The following is an 8131-nucleotide window of genomic DNA, read 5'->3' as shown; positions in this document are numbered from 1 at the left end:
TTCCAAGGTGGGCTCTGACCTTGGTGCAGTCATGTTCTGACCTAATATTGGAACATAGGAAGAGCATAGGGTTCACTAGTCCATTGCAAATAATGATCACACAACTAAGCAAGTTCGTGATATCTATCTACTTTGAGCAATCAGGATGTAAGCTGTCTCAGAATATGAAGACGTTTCACCTTGAACAGACAAAGTTTTAATCAGCAACAGTTTTAGATGATAAGAGAATGGCTTATTTTATCGGGCCTTGGATTAAACACATCTATCTATATTATAAAGCTGATTTGGGGTGGCATCTCTCCTATGGGGTGGCAGGATTCAATTCACGGCAAAGTCAGTTGGCCACCTGGACTGCCACTCACAAACGGGTCCCTGGCCACTGGCTGGGATGGCTACGTCCCACCCACAGAGGCAGCAGGCACTGGAACTCAACTCACAAGACAACTTCACCTCAGACACACGGGACAGATGCTCCGGTGACTCTGGCGCTGACGCTGGGGGGTGGCAAGAGCTGCAGTGAGGGAAGGGATGAACCCGGCTGGCCTGGCATGCCAGGAGCTCGAGGGGGAGAGAGAAGGGATGAGGATGATCACTCTGCCGCTGTCGCTGGGGGACGAAGCGGGGCGGCCTCGCCTGCCGGGGCCTCCAGTGGCAGGAGGGGCGATGAGCCCAGTGAGTCTGACGCTCCCAAGACCGCTGAGACTGCGGGGAGCTGCACCAGCAGGAAGGGCGAGGCCGGGCACCCTGGTCCACTGGGCCCCCAAATGGGGGAGGGGACTGGCGAGGCCGACTAGCCTCGTGCAGCCAATGCCGCTGGGGGCAGGGAGAGCCATGCCGAGAGAACGGCTCAGGCCCGTTGTCCTGGCCCGCCAAGGCCTCAAGCGGGTGGGCCCAGGGACAGCCACGGATGAGGTAGGAGATCGTGGCCTCGCTAGGGCTCATTGTCTTCCTTACCACAACGAGCTTTCTCCCTAGTTTGTTAATAAATATGAAATGAGTTTTGAAATTTTGAAACTCTTTCAGTCACAATAATTACGTGGCAGTAAAAACGTCTGGATTCTTGCTTTGGCACAAGTCTGAAAATACAACAAACTGTAGATAAACATTCATTGTGAAACAAACATTATTTCCTTGGAAAAATTTCTTACTTCTGTAAATTACAGAAAGGTAATGTTATTCTGTTGCAGCAAAGTCCAAGTGGCACATAAATTCTAACAAACTTAGTCTAGCATAAACTTTCTTGAGTCAGAACTTCACAAAAAAATTATGCTGGAATACACTTGGTTAGTCTTCAAACTGTCACCAGATTCCTGTTTAATTTTATTTCCAAGTAAATACACTAGCACTGGGCTTTGAAGGGTGTAAATCTGTTTAAATTGTAACTGTTGAACTGCAAGCCTTAAAATGTCCCTTGGAGACAGTGCCACCAGGTACACGGAAAGAAGCTTGGTCATGACTGTATTTCAAAGCTCTCACAATTCAACTGGTATAAATTAAAACCACGATCCTATCTTGCAAGTAGGGTCCGATTCAAAGATTGAGATGGCAAAGCCCTGCGGCGGCTCGGAACTGCACCATTTAAGATTGGCAGGTGGAGTATTCTGGCTCTGGATCTTCACATCAAAAACAAAAACCCCACGAACTTAGAAATCTAGCATGGCCAGCAGAAAACCTCTTCTCCTTCTCTTGGCTCGCTGGTGTTTTCCCTTCTTTTTGTTTTGTTGTTGTTTTTGTTTTATTGCAGACCTTGGGAACATCCCCCAAGATAATCCGCCCCCTGCGTTCATTCCTCTGCTTTTAACCCCATTAGACTCAAGGGAACCCCAACCAATGAAACAGAGAACCCGTCTGCAGAGCCGCTTCGTTGCATCGGGCCGAAAAAGCCACTTACGCTGCAACAACCAGCCGCTCTACCCACGTTTACCGCAAAGGTGGCGCTGCAGCTCCCGCCCGTCCCGGGGCCGAGGATCCGCCCGTGCGCAGACAACTTCTCCGCCCCTCCTTCCTGGCGTACTGGCGTCATCAGAGCTCGCGCCTTCGCATGGGGGGAGGGGGGGACGGCGCAGCATAATCGCCAGGCAGGGGAGGTGGGGAGAGAGCGAACAAGACGACGGATGAAGGTGTCTCCTCGGCTTTTACCGTTCGCGGGGGACCAGGCAGTGGCGTGCAGCCCCTGAGGTGAGTGCGTGGAATAACGAATTGCGCGTGAGGCCGCCAGCGTTCTTCGTTCCAAAGTCTGCCGTTTGGGGATGGAGGGTCTTCCTCGCCCCCTCCCCTTCCCCTTCCCACCCTGTGTCTGTCGGCGCTCGGAAGGCGGGGGCTGTGGCCTTCTTCGCCCGCCCTCATGCTTAGAAATCGCTGCCCCCTTCCCTTTTGCCTTTCGCGCAGCCCCTTCCCCCGCGCCTATGTTCTTCCGGGCAGCGGCAGACCCTAAACAAAGGCCCCATGTTGTCGTTGTCGGCGCCTGCCGCCGCGTCCCCGGAATGGAGAGCCGAGCTCGGAGAAGGGGGGGGGCGCCGGGTCGTCGGCGGTGTCCGGCCTCTCGCGCGCCCCCGCCTCCCTTCACTGGTCATTTGTTAGGAAAGAACATTTGCTTCTTCCCGGCTCGCGACGTCCCCTCCCCTTTTCTCCGAACACTGTAGGGAGGTGCGCGTGGGGGGCTTCTGGTTGTTATTCGCCGTGACCATCTTTGCTGTCACGAGGCTGCACCTCCTGTCTCAAGCATCTCGCGTTGCCCCCTCCTTCCCTTCCCAGGAGAAGGCGAAGGAAGGGGGAAAGCTGAACGAGCAATGGGGTCTGTCCCAACTTGGAGGCAAACCGTCGCTGTAATAGCTGCGTTGGTCCCACATAGCAGTAAAGTGAGAGGGCAACTTTGCTGTTAGGCCCATGACGACTGTTTACAGTTTTGATTGGGGAGCGTGCTTCTAGGATTTTAAGACGTAATCGGTGCGACTGAACAAAAAGGTATTGTTTCACTTGATCTGCTACCTTCAAATGGTAAATGGGCCATTTGTGCAAAAAATTCTGGATGAATAACCACTTTTAAAAAATCTTAGAGAAACCATATGCTTTGTTGTCATGCTCTTAATGGCTTTAAATTGTTGGTTTTAAATGATTTGATAGAGAGCTATGCTTGAAAACCATTTTGGTTTCCAAGCATTACTGTCTAATTGGAGGAGTTCTGTCATGGGTCTTTGTCATAACTGTTTTCTGTTGCAAAATGCCCTGAGGTCCAAAATATCTGCAACTTTGAGAAGCCACCATTTCCCCACACCCCATTTTGGTTTGTGCAGTGCAGTCACAGCCTATGGAGCCTGAAGTTCTGGAATCAGAAACATTTTAGCTTCAGAGTCACTTGAGTAAATAACTTGTTCTATAGATGCAACTGGGGATATACACCTATTGAGGCTAGGCAGAACATGGCCCAGCTGATTTAAGGAGCCATATTTATCTCATATATTTTGCCTTGTCACGGCATGAAAGCAATCTCCCTCACCCTAGGCTATTGCAGTCTGCTCATGAAAGATCAATCCATTGTCTCCTGATTGAGAGTGATTATTGATTGCAGCAGTTTGTATCATGATCCTAAATGTGTGGGATCCTAGTGAAAATTAAAATGGCCATATTTTTAATAAGCATAGGCTAAATGATCTGAAACTCTTAATGAAGCATAGGCTAAATGATCTGAAACTCTTAGATTTCTACTCCGCCCTCCCCGCCAAAGCAGGCTCAGGGCGGCTTACATAGGATATTGCACAACTAAAATTTAACTAAAATCATAACAATATATACATAAAACAAAGCACTAGTGCTAGAACTAGGATGATTCATATGTGATGGTGGACATGAGCAGTATCCAACAATACAAACAATCAGCTGTTAGCGTAGTCTGGGTTATATCCGGGTGTTTATAATGATATTAGTATTGATGTTGATGATGGTGTAAATATTGGGGTCAGAGCCTCAATTATATAGTGCGGCTCCTTAATCGAAGGCCTGGTGGAAGAGCTCCGTCTTTGTAAGGACCGCACTCCCCCACATGTCTCATGCATGGTCAGGCCCGTGATAGCAGTGACGGTTTTCCCCTCTAACAGAGAACGTGTGCTTCTGTTTTTTAAGATTTTTTTTTATTTGCTCACTAAGACTCAAGGCAGATTATAAAATAGGAAGCATGTGGTTTCAAAACAAGTTCCTGATTTTTCTAGGAGAGTATTTGGGTAAAAACACCAAGGGAGGCAAGGGAGTTCTGTTGCTCCTTGGATGTAACAATATGTGTTCTTTTCTCCTGTATACAAAACTGAGAACAACCAGTGCAAACCATTTCATGACTGTTGTGTTACACGCCCTGGCTACTCCAGTCTTGTCTGATCTCGGAAGCTAAGCGAAGTTGGCCCTGATTACTATTTGGTTGGGAGAGGTCTCCCAGAGGACCACCAAGGATGTCCAGAGTAACAACACAGAGACATAGTCTTTTAGATTCAGCACAGAAGCAATTTATATTCGAAGAACAGCAAATGGGTAACCTATGTCAGCAGCATGATTAAAAACCTTGTAGTGGATTCTTGTTAGGTTGCATTATTTTACATGCATCTCCTTTTTTCAAGTGGCAAAATTTGTCATCAGAAATAGGGCAGACTACTGTATTTTCATTAAGATGTATTCATAAATACATAAATGGCTGCACTGAACACTAAATGCTGTTAAAAGTCTAGTGGCTGCTGATAAATATCTACAGAACAAAAGTACATAAAAGATTTTCTATAAATGGTGGAACAAAGATGGCCCAAATAGAACCAGACACTTTCCATTGGCACACATTAAAGTGTAAAAGTTACTGCTGCATCCAGGGTGTGTTCAGAATGGGACATTCTGAGACCGAAAACTGTTTCCGTTGAAATGAGTGGGCACTCACTTTTAACCTAAGTATTAAATTAATTGGGCTGTGTACTTGTAAATGCATTCAGTCTAAACAAAAGCTATAGAATGCTTTAAAAATGCCTCTAGCTCCAGAAGTCTCTTCAATTTAAGCTGTTTCATCCAGTTAATAGACTGTTCAAAGTAAAAGTGCAAAACATTTTTTAAAAAACTTTAAAATTTGAGAATGGATCTGTAGCTGTAAAAATGGAAAGGCAAAAATGAATACTCAGTTAAAATGAACAAATCAATTTTATTTGTTTAGAAAAGCTAGTTTGCATTTTGAAAGATATGCTTGTTATTTCTTTATCAAGTATCCCAGGCTGTTAATTTCTTTTTAACATACTATCATTGGCAGATGTAAATATAAACCCCCTTCCCCTAAAACAAACAAAACCCTTGATTTCTTAAAGCTGAAGTTAAAAGCTGGGACTGCTGAGGCTATAAAACATAACTAAAACTAATGATACCCTTCAGTTAAAGCCTGGGATTTGGCCTAGCACCTAAAAGACAGTGGATAGCCCAGGCTGGCCTGATCTCATCAGTTCTCAGAAGCTAACCAGGGTCACCCCTGGCATTTGGATGGGAGACCGCCAAGGAATACCAGAGTTGCAATGCCAAGCCAGGCACTGGCAAACCACTTCTGAATGTCCCTTGCCTTGACTTCAACCAACTCAATGTTCTCTGGATTAAGCTTTAGTTTACTGATCCACATCCATCCTGTTATCTTCTTTAGGCATTTGTTCAGGACCTTTGCAAATGAACTTCACCAAGAACCTGTTCTTACTATTCCTAAATCCTCTTGCTCTTCTGTGCCTCTTTCCCACCCCAGTGGATGAATATTGTCATAAAGCTTCTTTGTTGGTGAGTTGTTAAAATGACTCTCCAGACCTTTGTTTTTATGATGAAGAACGAGAGATTTACTTAGTTGACTCTGGCCTCAAGCTGCCACTGGGGAGTACACCTCTCTAGCTTTTCACAAAGAGGCTTTATTCTCTATTGCCACCAGCAGGCCACTGATAAAATTAGTGCCCACAGTGAGACTCTCTTGTACAGAAATCAGAATTTCATCCATACTTCAGGCAACGTGGATTCCCAATTAGGCAGACTATTCCTGCTTGTTAGTTTGCAAACCTTATGCTTTAGCTCATCCTTATCAAAGACCATGGTTTGCAAAGACCAAATAACTCCAATTTCGGGGTGGGGGGAGATAAAATTTTGCCTTTAAGTATCTAAACATTCAGTGGCTACAAGTAAAAGTGTACAGTTGAACAACAAAAGGCTGCAGCATCTGAGAATAGGAAAAGGAAGTAGATGTAACAGCCAGTGTCTTATAGTGGTTAGAATGTCAGATTAGGATCTAGGAGACCAAATTTGAATCCCCGTTCTGCCATCAAAGCTTGCTGGATGGCATTGGCCCAATGATACACTCTCAGACTAATCTACCTCACCAGGTTGTTGTGATGATAAAATGGAGGATAGCAGAGGTGAATGTTGTAAGGCACTTTGGATTGCCACTGGGGAGAAAAGTGAGGTATAGATAAACAAACACAGTCCTCTTTTCCTCAGTCTAAAACATTTAGACTGTTCATCTCAGGTTACCCTTCTTTCTCCATCTGGCTGGTCACCTCTTTTCAGACCCTGTAGCAATATAGGTCTCCTTCAGAGCCCCCCAAAGTCTTTAGCATATCTGTGTCTCAAGCATAACTGCTCTGTAAAGCATGCCTATCCCTTTCCAAGAATGGTTCTTGTTAAAAGTGAGAGCTTCCCCCCACCCAAACCCTCTCAGTAGAGATACACTGGGTAGTGAAGGCCGAGGGCTAGAACTGTTTGATCAGGTCTCTGTGATTTATATGCCAGTAGCTTACTCTTCCTGTCTCTTGTGTTCCCTTCATTATCATACTACTAATGGCTCTACTGCCAACTTCTCCAGCTTGGAAGTAAGAAGGTGTGTGTGTGGGGGGGGGGGGAGCCAGCTCTTTCCTCTGACCAGCCTACTCCATTTGAGCTTAATCCCCGTGTTCCCACCCCAGCATTGTGTTGCAGGAAAACAGTAGAAGTCTTTCTCATACCTTCTCTATAACTGCTCCCCCAAGCTCTCTGAGCTCATTAAAGGACTTCAAAGAGGGGAAGGTGGTTGGTGCTGAGTGAAACAACGGTAGGCTACGCAAGTCAAGCTTATGTTTGTATATCCCTGTGAGGTATGAATTTAGTATGATTTTAAAATGTATTTTTAAAATAGTAAATTCTAATAAGATTTTATCTGGTTTATAAAGGTACTAGGAATAAGGCCCATTGTGGAAATAAATACGGCTCTGGAAAGAGGCTCTCGGCAGGTGCTCCAGTCTTGGGTGCTCAGCATCAATTTGATGTGGTGACCCCAGCAGGATATAATGACACAGAGTCCACTGTTTTCTCCAGGGGAACTGATCTCTGCCATCTGAAGAGCAGTTGTAATTTTGAGTGATCTCCAGCCCTTACCTGGAGATTGGCAACAGTGATTCCCCAGGAGGAAATTGCTGGTTTGAAGGGTGGAGTCTATGGCATTGTACCTGTCTGAAGTCCCATCCCTACTCAAACCCTACCCTCTCCAGGCTCCACCCCTCAAATCTCCAGGAATTTCCCAACCTGGAGGTGGCAACCCTATCTCCTTCTAAGCCAACCATCAGTGTACTGTCATCTGTCCCTCTGACTAAAGCTTTCCATCTCCCCCCTCCCTGCAGCCTCTACCTAGGAAAAGTACTGTCTTTCTCTGCAGTGGACCAAAGGAGCTCACATCATTCTCTTCTCCCCCTTTTGATATGCACAACAACCCTGTGAGGTAGGTTAGGCTGAAAGAAGAAGAAGAGATTGGATTTATACCCCACCCTTCACTACCCAAAGGAGTCTCAGAGCAGTATAAGAACATAAGAGAAGCCAATGTTGGATCAGGTCAATGGCCTATCCAATCCAACACTCTGTCACACAGTGGCCAAAAATACCAGGTGCCATCAGAAGGTCCAGCAGTGGGGCCAGGACACTAGAAGCCCTCCCACTGTTGCCCCACCCCCAGCACCAAGAATAGAAGAAGAGAAGAGCCCCAGCCCGAGAGTTCCTATCTATACCTTGTGGCTAATAGCCACTGATGGAACTCCGCTCCATATCTATATATCTAATTCCAATAGGGGGCGGGTTGTGCGGATACTTATTTCTGCCAACAGAGAGCTCACTCTCCCCC

At 46.2% G+C, this 8131-nt stretch overlaps 1 protein-coding gene across 1 annotated transcript in view; it reads left to right on the top strand.

The window, feature by feature from the left end:
• Nucleotides 1–2044: 2044 nt before the first annotated feature.
• The window catches only part of RNF146 (ring finger protein 146), a 20325-nt gene continuing 14238 nt past the window's right edge, over nt 2045–8131 (top strand). Inside the window, exon 1 of the mRNA XM_015424799.1 lies at nt 2045–2178. The gene's annotated coding sequence lies outside the window, so the exon portion shown is untranslated. The remainder of the gene's footprint in view (nt 2179–8131) is intronic.

This window comes from Gekko japonicus, unplaced genomic scaffold, assembly GCF_001447785.1.
Source record: "Gekko japonicus isolate JY-2015 unplaced genomic scaffold, Gekko_japonicus_V1.1 scaffold907, whole genome shotgun sequence".
NCBI classification, from domain to species: Eukaryota; Metazoa; Chordata; class Lepidosauria; order Squamata; family Gekkonidae; genus Gekko; species Gekko japonicus.
This window is presented reverse-complemented; position numbering and strand designations above follow the sequence as displayed.